At 36.5% G+C, this 16,129-nt stretch overlaps 1 non-coding gene across 1 annotated transcript; it reads right to left on the bottom strand.

Moving 5' to 3' along the window:
* Window positions 1-15,680: 15,680 nt before the first annotated feature.
* LOC141694253 (small nucleolar RNA R71) lies at window positions 15,681-15,787 on the bottom strand. Its single transcript, XR_012563573.1, has one exon. It is a non-coding gene; the product is annotated as a small nucleolar RNA R71 (small nucleolar RNA).
* Between the last annotated feature and the right edge of the window lie 342 nt (window positions 15,788-16,129).

Here is a 16,129-nt window from a genome sequence, read left to right as displayed (position 1 = left end):
TCCCTTTCTGGGTATCATGCCCCCGGTCTTACACTTTACTTTCTTGAAGGTCACTTTCTTGATCCAATTTTCTTAATTTCTTACTTTCTTGTCTCCTCAGTCTATCCGCGTCTCATTATTTATCCTTCGAACTATCTCAAGGTTTTCCCCGAATCCTTCCAACTTGAAGGGGGTACAACATATATATCTCTTATGCCTTCAACCATCAACTTTAACTCATGGTAAATCATCCTCATCCTGACGATCATATACTTTTCTATTTCTATTACTACAAGTCTTTAGGGTTTCTTCATACCCAACTCCCTTATCATTCCTCAAACTCTATTGCCTTTATATTCCCTTCCACTTTAGTTTCTTTTTATTTTCCTTTCTCTTATCATTATTTCATGAACCAACACAACATAAGCATTGATTTCAAACATCCCGTCATTCTGGATTCGTGTCCTCGGAACGAATCTTGACAACTTTTACAACTTAGGTTCATAATTCATCATACTCGTCCGCTTTTGTTCTGGCTCTAAAGCTTTTACACTACCTCCACAACCTTGGGAAGTACTTTCTCGAAAACAGTTGTCTGAACTTTAATCAATTTATTATGACCTCTGGCTCCGTGCCTTTCTTGGTCTTTTACCAGTGGGTGGTCTCTCTCTTAGGAGTGTAAGTGACAAAAACAGTCTTTTGTGATTCGTCAGTCATTTAGAATCTCAAATGATTCCTGTATTTCCTTTAGCCAGGCTCTCGCCTCTACTGCGTTCGCTTGTTCCTTGGAACTCTGAGAGCTTAGCGACTTAAAGGTCCTGAAAGAATTTCCCACCGCACTGTCTCATCAGGGTGGTGGTTGGGGATAATAGTCTAAGTTCTCTTTAGACAGGTCCATGAATTACCGTATAGGAGTACCGTCTCAGGTCTCCTTTCTTTACTCAACTTTCTGTTTCCTTAGTATGAAATGTTTTATCCTTCTCCCATACTTGGGGTTATCTTATACGTTAAAATCCTTGTTTTCCACTTCATTATGTTATAGGCTCCTTCTTTCTTAATGGCAACCTCCCTGACTATCACATTCGGGATTTGCCCTAAATCTTATTCCTCGAGCTATGGATTTCATCTAAGATCCAGTCCTTAAGCTCTTAAATGTATGGAACCCAAATTCTGTAGGAATACCTCGTTATTCCCTTATCATCTTTCTTGGTATTAATCTCTTCTCCAGTCATTGACTCCCTGCCTTCATTCATCACTTTTTCTTGGCACAATATGATCTTTTTCGATAATTCGGGCTGTATTGTAATCTCAAACAGCGTTTCGGTACCGGCTCCGGTTACCTTCACTTCTATTTCCATTTTCTCAAAATCTCTTATCAACTCTCCCAAAGACATTTTCATCTTGAGTCTCTCCTTTATACTAAGGGCATTAGCCACCATTTTGGCTTTCCCTGGATGATAAAGAATCTCATAATCGTAATCCTTGATTAGCTCTAACTACCTCCTCTGGCGCATGTTGAGCTCTTTTTGCGTGAAAATGCACTAGAGCACTTATGGCTTGTGTAAATCTCGCACTTCTCTCCATACAAGTAGTGCCTCCAATCTTTAGGGCAAAACTATTGCCACGAGACCAAGCTCATGGGTGGGGATATCGAATTTTATATTCCCTTAATTGTCTTGACGCGTACGCGATTACCTTGTTGTGCTGTATAAGAAGCACCCTAATTCATTATGCGAAACCTCACTACAATCACAAAATCTCCTTTTCCATCCGGAAACGCCAACATAGGAGCCGTCACCAACCTTTGCTTCAGTTTTTAAAAGCTGTTCTCGCATTTCTCTGTCCATTAGAACTTCTCAGTCTTACCAGTAAGCCGCGTTAAAGGGGCTACTATCTTTACAAACTTGAACGAACCTCTGGTAGTGACCGGCCAATCCTACCTCTGGTAGTTGCCCTAACCATGGTCATCAATTCCTCAGTGGTCCTTTATTCATTCTTGTCAGGATCCTTCACAGGATCTTTCTCAGCGATAATCCCTTCTAGGACAACATCCTCAACCGCTACATCCTCAATATGAACATCATCCGGTCCCGTGTTAGGACGCTCTATCGGATCCACAATCTGATCTCCAATAACTAATAAAACATCATCGCGTTGTTGCTCCTCAACCTCAGGGTTCGGAGTCCCGCTACCATCTACGATAACGAACTACACTTCTATCACGATATTTATAAGGGTTCCCATAAGGGTTTTAACTGTCAGTACTACGTTAGGTAGTCCGACTATGAACTTGGCAAGAGTTCTTATTATCTTAGTGAACTTATTATCTTAACGTCACATCATCTCTGAGGTTTATAACGCTTCGCTCTGATACCATTTCTATAACACCCCCAAATCCGGGGTCGGGGATCCGGGTTGTCACGAGTTCCATTTCCCTTAATAACACTTAATCTTAATAAACAACCAACTACTACATACTGTGACCCCACAATATACACACACACCACAAGTTATAGTCTCAGAGATGAATACCAAAAAATAATACAAGTCACTTTATTCCACAATTATATGCCATTACACCTTAAAAGGGTTTCTGAATAAATATACATAAGTCTGGTACATCAAAAGTTGAAAGCCTAGCCTATTGGTAGATCCTACCTCGGCTATAACGGCATCAACGCCTACAGGAAACTGCAGAACGTTTCCTAACCGCTTGCAAATCGGGAGCTTGGTCCTGTTCATCTTTTCTATCTGTTGTTGTGTGATGAAGAAGAAAGCAAGGGTGAGCAACAAGCCCATCGAAATAATATGTATAATAATTAACAATATATGAGCATTTTCATAGTACTCATGAAAGTCTTGGTCAAGAAGAAATGAACCAAGTTTGATATCTTAATGCGACGAAGTCGCAAAATATTCAGTATATATACTTATATACTTTTCAAAATCTTGGAAGTCCTCTTCCATGCCTAATATACACAGAGTTCCAGTTTATAACTGTATAAAAATATCGTTGCAAGGTGATCTCATATATCTAACCTTGTCTCAACATTTTTGTGAAAATCTTTGTCATGCATAAGATAATCATTAACCAGATATAAGTTTAAAAGATGAAGTTACAAGATACTCCAATATACTTATATCTTTTCCAAATACTACTTGAACTATCACCGTTCAAGTTATAACCAGTTTCAAAAGTTCATCACACTGATGAGACTACAAGATAAGATTTGAATAGATTCAATCTTTGAATATCATTATAAATAATGAAGTTACAAGATACTTTATTAAGTCCTGATATATATATATACACCTATATATATACATTCATACACTACTTTAAAACCTCTGTTATAAAAATAATAAACAGAGTTGCAATATCCAATGAATTTGGAAAGGAGAAAACCTTGGCATAAACTTGATATCTTGCTGATCAGGCAAAGATACCAATAAGTAACCTTTTTCTACTAGTAGATGACGAATTCCCCACTGGTCATCACCCTGGCCGCAATAGGACCTTATGCTGGACTGCCACTCACACACTTATGCATTTGATGGACTCCCACTGAGCCACTTACACTTTCATGGACGCCCACTGAGCCCATGTTGCTTATGCCGACTCAATAGATGGTCTTACTTCCCGAACGTTGGGTAAGTAATCAATTCATTTATCAAAACAGCAACCTCGTTGCGAATGTAAAATACACCACTGAGCCGGATCCCTCAAGTTTTGAGCGAGTATTTAAATCCCCTTCGAAAGGAAGATCTTAACTATACAAATGTGTTTTGGGATCCGCTCTAACTTTCAAAATCATTTTGAAGACTCGAAAACATTTTTAAGAATGTTTGGAGTAATGCTGATTTAATGAAATAAATCAGTCCCGATATATTAGAAAATATCTGAATATTATTATTTAAATAATATTCCCATAAAGAATAATCTTTATAAAAATAATTGAAGTAGAAGTTGTAAAACTTATACTTGAAATGAATATTAAATAACCAAAGATATACTTATACGAAAGTAATATCTTTATTTGAGTAATCAAAAGTGAGTTTGATTATCGACACATTATTCTTTAAGAAAATAAAGAATATTAATTAGTAAATAATCGGAGTCATAAGTCCTCGAATGAATATTCAAAATAATATTCATTAATAAAATAAACGGAGTCATAAGCCTTCGAATGAATATTCAAAATAATATTCATTAAATAGAATAAACAGAGTCATAAGTCCTCGAATGAATATTCCAAGTTATATTCATTAATAAAAATAAAATTATCGAATAAACCTTATTCGATTAATAATTTTGAAAACTATATCTCTCTCTATATATATAAATATATATATATATAATATACTCGGGAACATCGACTCCCAGTTTAGAAAATGGTTCACCTTTGGGTCCCCTATACTCAGGGTATACGCAACTACTGCTTATCTCTAGCATAGGTATTATGCAACTAATAAGCATTTGAACCAACAGATATATAAATCAAGAATATGAAACATGCATGCATATATACCATATCACATGCTACCATATATCGCAAGAATTTGCTAATAACAAATATGCATTTATCACAAGATCATGCATATACACATATACATCACAACAACAGTTATACGGGTAGAAAACTTGCCTGAGTGCTCCCGGATAGACTTAAGTTTAGAGTGGGTCCGATAACCTTCCTTGGTGAGTAAAAGTACTAGGGAGCTTGGAATCACCCTTGAAAATCCTTACCAAAGCTATATCTCTTGAATTATGAAGGTGTGTAGCTTAAGTTTTGAAAAATTTCCCTTGCTTTTCTATGGAAAAGCTGAGAGCTTGATGAAGAATATGGAGTGTTTGTGTTTTTTTGTGATTTGTTTTGATTTGCCTTGGTTGGTTGACTTTTGTTTTGCTTTAATCATTTTTAACCATGAAAAAAATGTGTGGTTATAAATCAACCACACCTCCTTCCCTTATGTCATGCTTATGTCACCTTTCCTATGTCATCTTGTTGGTTTGATGACATCATCATCCCTAACCTCCTTGATTAACTCTTAATTGCTTGCCTAATGGCCGCTGATCTGTTATACGATTCGCTTAACTTTTGTTCTCGTTTATTGTTTGAGGGATCATACCCGGGATTTTATTACTTGGGTTCCCTTAACCTTTCTCAATACATTATATTCCTTTTATGATCCTCTCTTATAATCCTTGAATTTAAATCCTTTCAATCATGTTACCTTATACTCAATTCTTTCGGTATTTGGTGGATTCTCGGGAAAAATCAAAAGGTTCAAATTTGGATTCTGACGATCTTTACATTCACTTATATACCACATAGAGTACTAATAATATCCCAGAAGATTAATAAAAGAACCCTACATAGTGTGGCATGAAAAGTTTTCTTATTCAGCATAACACTATTCATAAGGGTTTCAAAAATTCCAAAAATTGGGGTTATTACATGTATGATGATGGTGGTGCACATGGATCCCCTAGTATCATCTTCAGAACAGGGGAGAATGATCAAGTGGTGACTTTGGCTACAGTTAGACAGGCTTAACATTTGCCAGAAAACTGCACTTATTCAACAGTTGAGGAGCCAGCTCTTTAACAGCTAATGGCCAATCTGGGCTATGAGAAGTCTTTGGCAAAGCTGGCTCAATTGAAGAGACCTCAAATCAAGAGGGAATGGAGTTTTTTCTTTGACTGCATCTGTAACACCCCCAAATCCGGGGTCGGGGATCCGGGTTGTCACGAGTTCCATTTCCCTTAATAACACCCAATCTTAATAATAAATCAACTACTCTGTACTGTGACCCCACAATAAACACACACACCACACGTTATAGTCTCAGAGATGAACATCTAAAAAAATAATCACAAGTCGTTTTATTCCACAATTATATGTCAATACACCTTGAAAAGGTTTCTGAATAAATTTACATTTCTTTGCCATTATTACAATTCATAAATATACATAAATTTGGTACATCAAAAGTTGAAAGCCTAGCCTATTGGTAGTTCCTACCTCAGCTACAGCGACATCAACGCCTATAGGAAACTGCAGAATGTTTCCTATCCGCTCGCAATTTGGGAGCTTGGTCCTGTTCATCTTGCCTATCTGATGTTGTGTGATGAAAGAAGAAAGCAAGGGTGAGCAGCAAGCCCACCAAAATAATATGTATAATGATTAACAATATATGAGCCTTCTCATAGTACTCATGAAAGTCTTGGTCAAAAGAAATGAACCAAGTTTGATATTTTAATGCGATGAAGTCGCAAAATATTTAGTATATATACATATATACTTTTCAAAATATTGGAAGTCCTCTTCCATGCATAATATACACAAAGTTCCAGTTTATAACTGTATAAAAATATCGTTGCAAGGTGATCTAATATATCTAACCTTGTCTCAACGTTTTTCTGAAAATCTTTGTCATACATAAGATAATCATTTACTAGATATAAGTTTAAAAGATGAAGTTACCAAATACTTCACTACACTTATATCATTTATAAAGCTACTTGAACTACCATTGTTCAAAGTATAATGAGCTTTTAACAGTTCATCACATAGATGAGATTACAAGACAAGATTTGAATAGATTAAATCTTTAAAATATTATTAAAGGAAATGAAGTTATGACATACTTCATTTTATTCTGATATATATATATATATATATATCCATATATACATCTTCCTTTATACATTTCCTGAAAACCTCTGCCATGTAAAGTATGAACAGAATTGCAATATCCAATAAATTTGGAAAGGAAAAGAATTTGGCATAAACCAGATATCTTGCTGATCAGGCAAAGATACCCATAAGTAACCTTTTCTACTAGTAGATGGACGAATTCCCCACTGGTCATCACCCTGGTCGTAATAGGACCTTATGCTGGACTGCCACTCAGCCACTTTTACATTTGATGGATTCCCACTGAGCCACTTACACTATCATGGACGCCCACTGAGCCCATGTTGCTTATGCCGACTCAATAGATGGACTTACTTCCCGAACGTTGGGTAAGTAATCAATTCATTTACCAAAACTGCAACCGTATTGCGAATATAAAATACACCACAGAGCCGGATCCCTCAGGTTTTGAGCGAGTATTTAAATCCCCTTAAAAAGGAAGATCTTAAATATAAAAATGAGTTTTGGGATCCGCTCTAACTTTTAAAAATCATTTTGAAGACTCGAAAACACTTTAAAGAGTGTTTGGAGTAAAGCTGATTTAATGAAGTAAATCAGTCCCCAGTATATTTAGAAAATGTCTGAATATTATTATTTAAATAATATTCCCATAAAGAATAATCTTATAAAAATAATTGAAGTAGAAGTATTAAAACTTATACTTGAAACGAGTATTAAATAACCAAAGATATACTTATATTAAAGTACTATCTTTATGTGTATAATCGAAAATAAGTTTGGTTATTGACACCTTATTCTTTAATAAAATAAAGAATATATTTCAGCAAATAATCGGAGTCATAGATCCTCAAATGAATATTCAAATAATATTCATTAAATAATATAAACTGAGTCATAAGCCCTCGAATGAATATTCAAATAATATTCAATAAATAATATAAAAGAGTCATAAGCCCTCGAATGAATATTCAAAATAATATTCATTTAATAAAATAAAGAAGTCATAAGCCCTCGAATGAATATTCGTAATAATGTTCATTAAATAAAATAAAGTTATCGAATAAACCTTATTCGATTAATAGTTTTGAAAACTATGACAATATATATATATAAGTATATATATATATATATTTATATCCATATATACAAAATCTACGCGGGATCCTCGACTCCCGGTTTTAGAAAATATTTTCACCTCTGGGTCCCTATACTAAGGGTATATGCAAATTACCGCTATCCTCTAGCATAGGTATTATCAACTGAATCAACAGATATATATGGAAAGAATACGAAACAGGCATGCATATATATATATACCATAGCAGCATGCTTCAATATATTGCAACATTTGCTAATTAACCAACATGCATCTATCGCAAGATAATGCAAATACATATATACATCACAACAACAGTTATAACGGTTAGAAAACTTGCCTGAGCGACTGGGGGTTACGAATGGCTCGGGACGAGTCTGGTAACCTATAAGCAACAAGTAAGTTGGAATTAAACCAAAGTCACTTGTAAATCTATACTCTAACCAACTCAGACTCTAACGCTCGTTTTGCGCTTACTGATTCTCTTAAGTCACTCGAGTACCCTCGGCTCCACCATTTTTAATAAATTAACCATTACGAGCTAAACCGTTACTTGAAACGGTCGTTTCTCCTAAACCGTGCATCGGAATCGAACGGACTACATATCAAAACGAAGCTCGTAACACGAGCTATCTAGTCATGGCAATGGTCATAATCTAGCAGGGGGTTCTCGGGTCCTAATGTTATGCACAAAAACAGTCTAAAGAAAACCGGACGTTACGTGATTTCCCAAATTTAAACCATTCAAAACCAACCACAATTCAACCCCAAATCAATCATACAACCAACATCCCTCCAAACCACATCATAACAGCCCCAACAAATCCACATTAACCAACTAATCTCTACAACTCAACCAAACTTCAAACAATCAAGCATCATGCTTCACATATACTATATCAATCATATTCAATCCTAATTACTGAAAACTAAAGCTAGGGTTTGTAGTTTATACCTTCCTTGGAGAGTGGAGAATCAAGAGAATGGCTTGGAATCACCCTTAAAGTCCTTATCCAAGCTTAATCTAAATAAAACTTCAAGAACACAATTTTTAGTTCTTGAAAAACACTATTCACCATCTTCTTTCATGATTTATAGACAAACATTGGCTTGGAATTAGAAGCTTAAACTTATAGGAAGTATGTAACTATCCATGGGGAAGCTTAGATAATTACCTTGCTAAATAGTAAGTGGAGGAGCTTGGACTTTCATTTTTTAAGAAAAGAGGCCGAGAGCTAGCTTGGGAAGAAAGAGAGATTTTTGTGTTTTTTTTCTTTGACTAGATTTTTGGTTGGTTGATTTTGTTTTGTTTTGTCTTAGGTCAATTACCTAATTAACCTTGGACTTTGTGTGGTTCTCATTCAACCACACCTCCTTCCTTCCCATGTCATGCTTGTGTCATCCTCATGATGTCATCCTCCCCTCCTTGTCCTCTTCTCATTGGTTGGGTGACATCATCCTCTCTAATCCCTTTGATTAACTTCCTAATTGTTTGCCTAATGACCGCTGATCTGTTATACGGTTCGCTTAACTTCCGTTTTCGTTTATCGTTTGAGGGATCATACCCGGGATCTTATTACTTAGGTTCCCTTAACCTTTCTCAATACATTATATTCCTTTTTATGATCCTCTATTATAATCCTTTAATTTAAATCCTTTTTATCCTGCTACCTTATACTCAATTCTTTCCGTATCTATTGGATTTCCGGGAAAAATCAAAGTGTTCGGATTTGGATTCTGACAATCTTTACATACACTTATATCCCATATAAAGTACTAATAAAATCTCAGAATATCCATATCAGAACCCCTACATAGTGTGGCATGAAAAGTTTTCTCATTCAGCAAAAACACTATTCATAAGGGTTTCAAAATTTCCCAAAAATTGGGGTTATTACAGCATCACCAGAACTTTTACAAACAAATGTTCAAACTTTGATGCAATTCATATCCTAAGTCAGCAAATTGGGTATGCTCTGACTACTCAATCTCATTTTGATTATGCTACTGCTGTACTAGGATTCATAGGGGATAGAATGACAGAAGATAGAAATACTGTATATTTTGCTAGATTCTGTCAACTTATTTACAGCTTTTGTAACTCTGATGCACCCCAACTAGAAAGTGAGTTGATTTCACCATTTAAACTTGCTAAGAGAGCATTTACTGACTTATTATCTACTGATAAAAAGAAAACTGTTTTAAGACCCCTCCAAATTCCACAATCAGTCAAACAGTTTTTAGTAAACTCTGACCCGGCCACATACACTGCTAAATATCATGATGTCCAACCATCCCAACCTCCATCAACATCTTCAACCACTACACAACCAACCACCTCTCAACCTCAACCAACTCAACCTACCATCAGAACATACTTCCATCCAGCTCAATCCCAACAACAACAACAACCATCAACACCTACCATCAGACCTTCATCTTCCAGGCCTAGGAGGGCAAAGTCTGTTCCTTAACCTCCACGAAAGAGAAGGAAGATGATTCTAAGAGATGAGTCAGATGATGAAGAAGCACAAGTTCATACATCAGAACCTGTGACTGTGGAAGCTGAAAAAGAAGCTGAAGGGTCATCCCATCAGATAAATTCTGAAGCTGAGGGTTCTGGAAATTGGAAGAGGAAAAGACCTGTAAGTTCTGATGTTGCACATGCAACTCCTTCACTATCAAGGAGATTAAAGAAAATAAGGGCAGGAAGGCAAATGGCTAAGCCTCCATCTGAGGATACTACTGAAGTTGAGGAAGAGGATCAGGTGTCTCTGATCTCAAAGCCAATTGTGATTGAATCTTTGCCACCTCCTACTCAGGCTGAAGATACTGTTCAGGATACAGTGATCACACCTCATGTCTCTCCAATTCATGAAAATGTAACATTTGAATATTCAGGATTAAGCCCTAAAATTGACATCCATAGGCTGCACATTCCATCTGTTCTTTATTTGGAAGCTCCAACAGCAGCTCAGCCATCTACAGTCAACTCTCTAATCTTAAATGCTGAGATACCATCTACACCAATTCTGGAGAAAAATTCTGATGATCAGAATTTAGATGAAGCTGTTCTAGAATCTCCAGTTGCCTCACATACTCTAGTACTGTCAGAAGATAATGAGTCTTCTTCAAGTTCTGAAGACAGTGTTTATGTTGATACTCCAGCTCCCATTCTAGGAAAGGAGGCACTTATTGAGAAATTTGTTGAGCAAGTTGCTCCTATTCCTTGGGAAGAAACTCACAGAGGTGTTGAGTGGACCAAGAAGTGGAATGAATCTGACTTCATTCAAAGCTCCAAAGTACTGACAGACCATATTGGAAAAGATAATAAGATGCTCACAAATTCTGATTTCAAGACACAACTCAAAATCACAGCTCTAAGTGTCAAGTCTCTTCAAGGTCAACACTCTACAACTCATGAAAAGGTTGACAAACTTCTTGAAAAAGCTGAAAAGCTGGATATGGAGATCAAGCTTGATAAAAAGAGGTTTATCAGACCTATTTCCTGAGAAAGTTGAAGCAATTGAGAAGGCTCAGGAAAAGCAATAGGCTCAAATCACCGAGGTCCTGCAAAATCAAGCCTCTCACAAAGCTCAATTGAATGAAATTTAATCTTCAGTAAAACTTCTTCTCTTTCTCCTACTATCAGATGATGCAAAAAAGGGGGATAAGATAGTTAAGTCCAAATGCTCTAATACCCAAATACTGAAGAAAAGGGATAATAATGAAGATGACCAGGGAAACCCTAGCAAGGGTCAAGGTCAAGGTCAAAGCTGCAAGGTTTCTTCTAGGAAACTAATTACTGATGCAAGCAAATCTTCTATTCAAAAGAAGATAAGTTCTGAAGCTGCTCAAACTCAAAATCTGATAGCAAGTACTGATACTCAAAATCTGATATCAAGTTATGATGTTCTGATCCAAGCTGAAAGTCAAGACTCTCAGAAGTTCTTGCAAACTCCGAAGCTAAAGGGAAAGCAGACTATTGTCTACTACAAAGATCCTAAAATTCAGACACTTGATGAGGAAATTGCTAGAAGATTATTTCTGAAACATAATCCTAGAATGGATTTGGAAACACTCAAGGAGGAAGAAGCTAGATTTAAAGCTGAGCAGACAAATCTAAAGTCAAAAGCTTCTGTTGCAAAGAAACCTCCAAGGCCTAAGGAAAAAGGCATTGTGATCAAGGAGAAATCAAATACTGAGGCATCTAAGCTCAAGACTAGATCACAAACTGAGATTGATCCCAAAGATAAAGGGAAAGGAAAAGTTGATGAACAAATTATGCCACAGGAGATGAAAATTTCTCAAATCCTGATGAAACCTGTATGCAAAATGGTTCAAGTTCATGATGATACTCTTGCTGAAAATGAATCTGTTCAAACTCTGAAAAGAAGAAAGATTTCTGAAGAATCAAAGACAACCTTTGACAAAGCTCAAGTTGTTCAGAGTGAAGAACGACAAGCTACAGAAGAAGCAGCAAGTTCTGATAAAGTCATCAAGACATCAACCTCTGACAGAGCTCAAGTTGATTTAGACAGGATGAAAGTTGCAGATAAAAAGAAACTGCTATGGAAGAATGTCAAACCATCAGATCCAAAGAAAAACGAATTGTTATCTAATTTCATGACTGTTGGATTGAAAGCCAGAGAAGCAAGAGAAAGAGCAGGGCTAAGTTCTGATGAAGCTAAGATCAAGACAGGAGTTGAAGTTGCTACTAGAGATCCATTTCTATTGACTGACAAACCTCTTAAAGATGTTACACAGAAACACCTTGATAAGGTTATCTCTGCTCAAGTGGTATTGGATGCTCATGACAAACACAATATCAAAGAAAATCTAATTCTATTTCTTGAAGATGGAAGGACATATCAAATTTCAGAATCAGATGTGCTAAACAAATCACTGAAAGAACTTCAATTCTTTCAGTAGCTTTTAGAGGTAAAGTCTGATATTACCAGGAGATGGTCAAACTTCATATTGAAGACCATAAGAGATAAAGCAAGAATTTCTGGTTCAAGGGTTACCAAATTCAGTCCAAATACAGTTAAAGATGATGGAAGTGAGATTCCAATGAAGAAGGATTCTTCTAAACTTGAAGTGATACTGAAAGAGAAATGTCTGTGCTATAATGAAGATTCTTCTCATCCAAAGGTAATAAGATTGGGTGATGGTTTAGAAAGAAACCATATCTCTGCTTTAAGGACCGCAATCTATCAGATTGGAAGTCATAATGAAGAGATAAAGCAAGTCAAAACTACACTATCTCAAGTCCTGAGGAATAAAGAAGAAAAGATGATATCAAACTTTGTCAAGAATCACTTTGGATTCAGATTGACTCAGTGAGATTGGTAAAAGCTACAAGGACTGTAAGTTATAGTTAGTTATCTATTTAAACTCTTATTGCATTTGTACTTAAATGTTTTTGACATCATCAAATCTATTAACTTGTATATTTTGCATAATTTACAAGTTGGGGGAGTTTGTTAGATATATTTGAGATGTCATGTCTAATATGATTTGTGTTTAGTTTTCAGAACTTAACAACAGGACAAATCAGTACTTACTGAAATCAGGACTTACTGGAAGTCAGAACTTAATATCAGAACTTAAGGTGACAGAAGATACATATCAGTACTTAAGTGTGGTAAGATTTTCAGATAAGGAATGCGGCTGATTTACAGGAAAGAAGATCTGGACTAAAACAATAGAAGATATGCATGGAAAGAGTTAAAGGACTAGAAGACTTGTAGAAGATATTTGATTGATATATTTTAGGAGACAAAATTATATTCCATATCAATTAGAAGATATCTTGTAACTGTGTACTATATTGATAAGTGGCATTTTATACCACTTAGAACATCTTAAAATGGCTTAAATTGGTGCCTTGAAATCAAGTATTTTGTGTATTTGATGTGTTTTCTAGTGTTTATGCATTTCAGGGTATTAGTTGCATTTCAGAGGAGTAATCATCATGAATAAGCCTTGGCATGTGTTCACCATTGCGAGAGGAAAGAAAGGGGCAGATTACGGCGAAGAAACGGAGCAAACTCAGGAAAAATCCAGTAGGGTCCTGAGCGCCCGCTCAGCTATGCTGAGCGGCCGCGCAGAAAGCTGAGCACCCGCTCAGCTATGCTGAGCGGCCGCGCAGGGTCGGGAAATTAAATAATTATTTTTAGACTTCTACTTCTGTTTGGCTTCCAACTTCTATATAATCTGAGTTTTATGGGACTATTATATAAGTAGATTTGGAGACGTTTTCACGAGAGAGGATCGTGGTATTAAGCAAGGAGCAAAGGAGATAAGGAAGAAGACCAATTTAGCACACAGCAACGAAGAGGAAGCATACTTTCTTGTGATTCTTATTTCGTTGTAACATTGGATGCTAGTTTTCTTACTTTGAACTTAATTACTCTTGTGACGTACTCTGATTTAATATAATTAGTTTATTTATTATTTTCTTGTGTTTGTTTATCATGATTTCATATGAACCCATGATGACGATAAGTGCTATTATGGGCTAATCGTGATCATGGGGTCGCAACGGATTTACTATGGAATTCTTTAGTTAATTGTTTAATACTTTAGTGTGTGATGATTGTATGATATCTAGTATTGGTTGTGCATATTCGTCTTATGTGCGTCGCGAACATATAAGATAGGGTGTTAATCTCTTGTGAAGCGACGGTGGATCTTGAGATTTAGAACTTGCCATGCTAGCATAGGTTCATGTATGATGTACATGATTAGTGGGTACCTCTAACAGTTTTATTTGCCCTGTGTAATCAAAAAGAATAACTTGTGCTTAAATCGTTGTGTTGTCAATTTCTGTAGACATATAGGAACTCAACATAATTGATGACTATTCAACTTCTATCTTAATTGTGGATGCTTGGTAGAATGGTATTAGTACAATGAAAGTTGGCTTTTATCAGTTTCGTGTTATTCGATTAATATCATCACTGTCACATGTTAAAGGTAATAACAATAACTATTAAAGGAAGTAGTAATGAAGTTGTGATCTCATGAGTGTTTTAATATTGTTAATTGAAGTGTTATTTAAGTGATTAATTAAGTAATTAATTGTAGTTAATAATTAGTCAACAATTCTAAGTGTTAGTGTCTTAACATTGAGAAGTAATCATACGTTGGTGCGTGAGTTTAATTAAACAATAATTAGTCTGAGTCTCTGTGGGAACGAACTAGAAAGTATTCTATATTACTTGCGAACGCGTATACTTGCGTGAATATTAGCACGTGTTTTCGCCCTAACAAGTTTTTGGCGCCGCTGCCGGGGACTCGGCGTATTTGTTTAGTTTATGTACTTACCATCATTGGTCATTAGGACTCAGTGATTAGGACGTAGTTGCTACTTATTGTTTCTGGTTGTGTTTCAGGTACTTAAGCGAGCGTTTATGCAAACTCGTTCTCGTACTCGCAAGAGGACTTTAGATACAGATGAGGAGACAGACGAAGTTCTTGATATTCCAGAGAAGATAGATTTTGAAGATTCGGATTCAGGAACTGAGCAGAAAGAACTAGTAATCATGGGTGATCGTATTGTTCAAGCTGATCCAGCTCTTATGGACTTTTCTCATCCAAAAATTGATGACATTTAGTCAAGCATTCTTCATCCGGCTATTCAAGCTAACACCTTTGAAATCAAGCCGGGCACTATTCAGATGGTGCAGAATTCTGTTTCTTTTGGAGGAGCTGCAACTGAAGACCCCAACATGCACATAAGGAATTTTGTCGAGATCTGCAGCACTTTTTAGTATAATGGCGTGACTGATGAGGCTATCAAGCTGAGGCTTTTCCCATTCTCACTGAGGGACAAAGCTAAGGACTGGTTACATTCTGAACCAGCTGGGTCCATCACTACTTGGCAAGATCTTGCGTAAAAGTTTCTGGTGAAGTTTTATCCGATGGCAAAGACTGCTGCTATGAGGAGTGCTCTTACTCAGTTTGCGCAGCAACCTACAGAATCTATGTGCGAAGCTTGGGAACGCTACAAGGAAATGTTGAGGAAGTGTCCACATCATGGAATGCCCGATTGGATGGTGATCACTGGTTTCTATAATGGTTTGGGGGCCCAATCTCGGCCCATGCTCGATGCAGCAGCTGGAGGCGCCTTATGGGCTAAAAGCTATACCGAGGCTTATAATCTTATCGAGACTATGGCTGCAAATGAGCATCAAAACCTAACTCAGAGGATGATGCCTGGGAAGGTAGCAGGTATACTGGAAGTCGATGCAGCCACCGCTATTGCAGCGCAGCTCCAGGCGCTGTCGATGAAGGTTGATTCTCTAGCTACATATGGAGTTAATCAAATAGCTATGGTTTGTGAGCTTTGTGCAGGTTCTCATACTACAGATCAGTGTTCTCTTGT

The sequence above is a fragment of the Apium graveolens genome, chromosome 10 (assembly GCF_009905375.1).
Source record: "Apium graveolens cultivar Ventura chromosome 10, ASM990537v1, whole genome shotgun sequence".
Classification (NCBI taxonomy): Eukaryota; Viridiplantae; Streptophyta; class Magnoliopsida; order Apiales; family Apiaceae; genus Apium; species Apium graveolens.
Note: the sequence above shows the minus strand (reverse complement) of the source record. Positions and strands in the feature narration are given on the sequence as shown.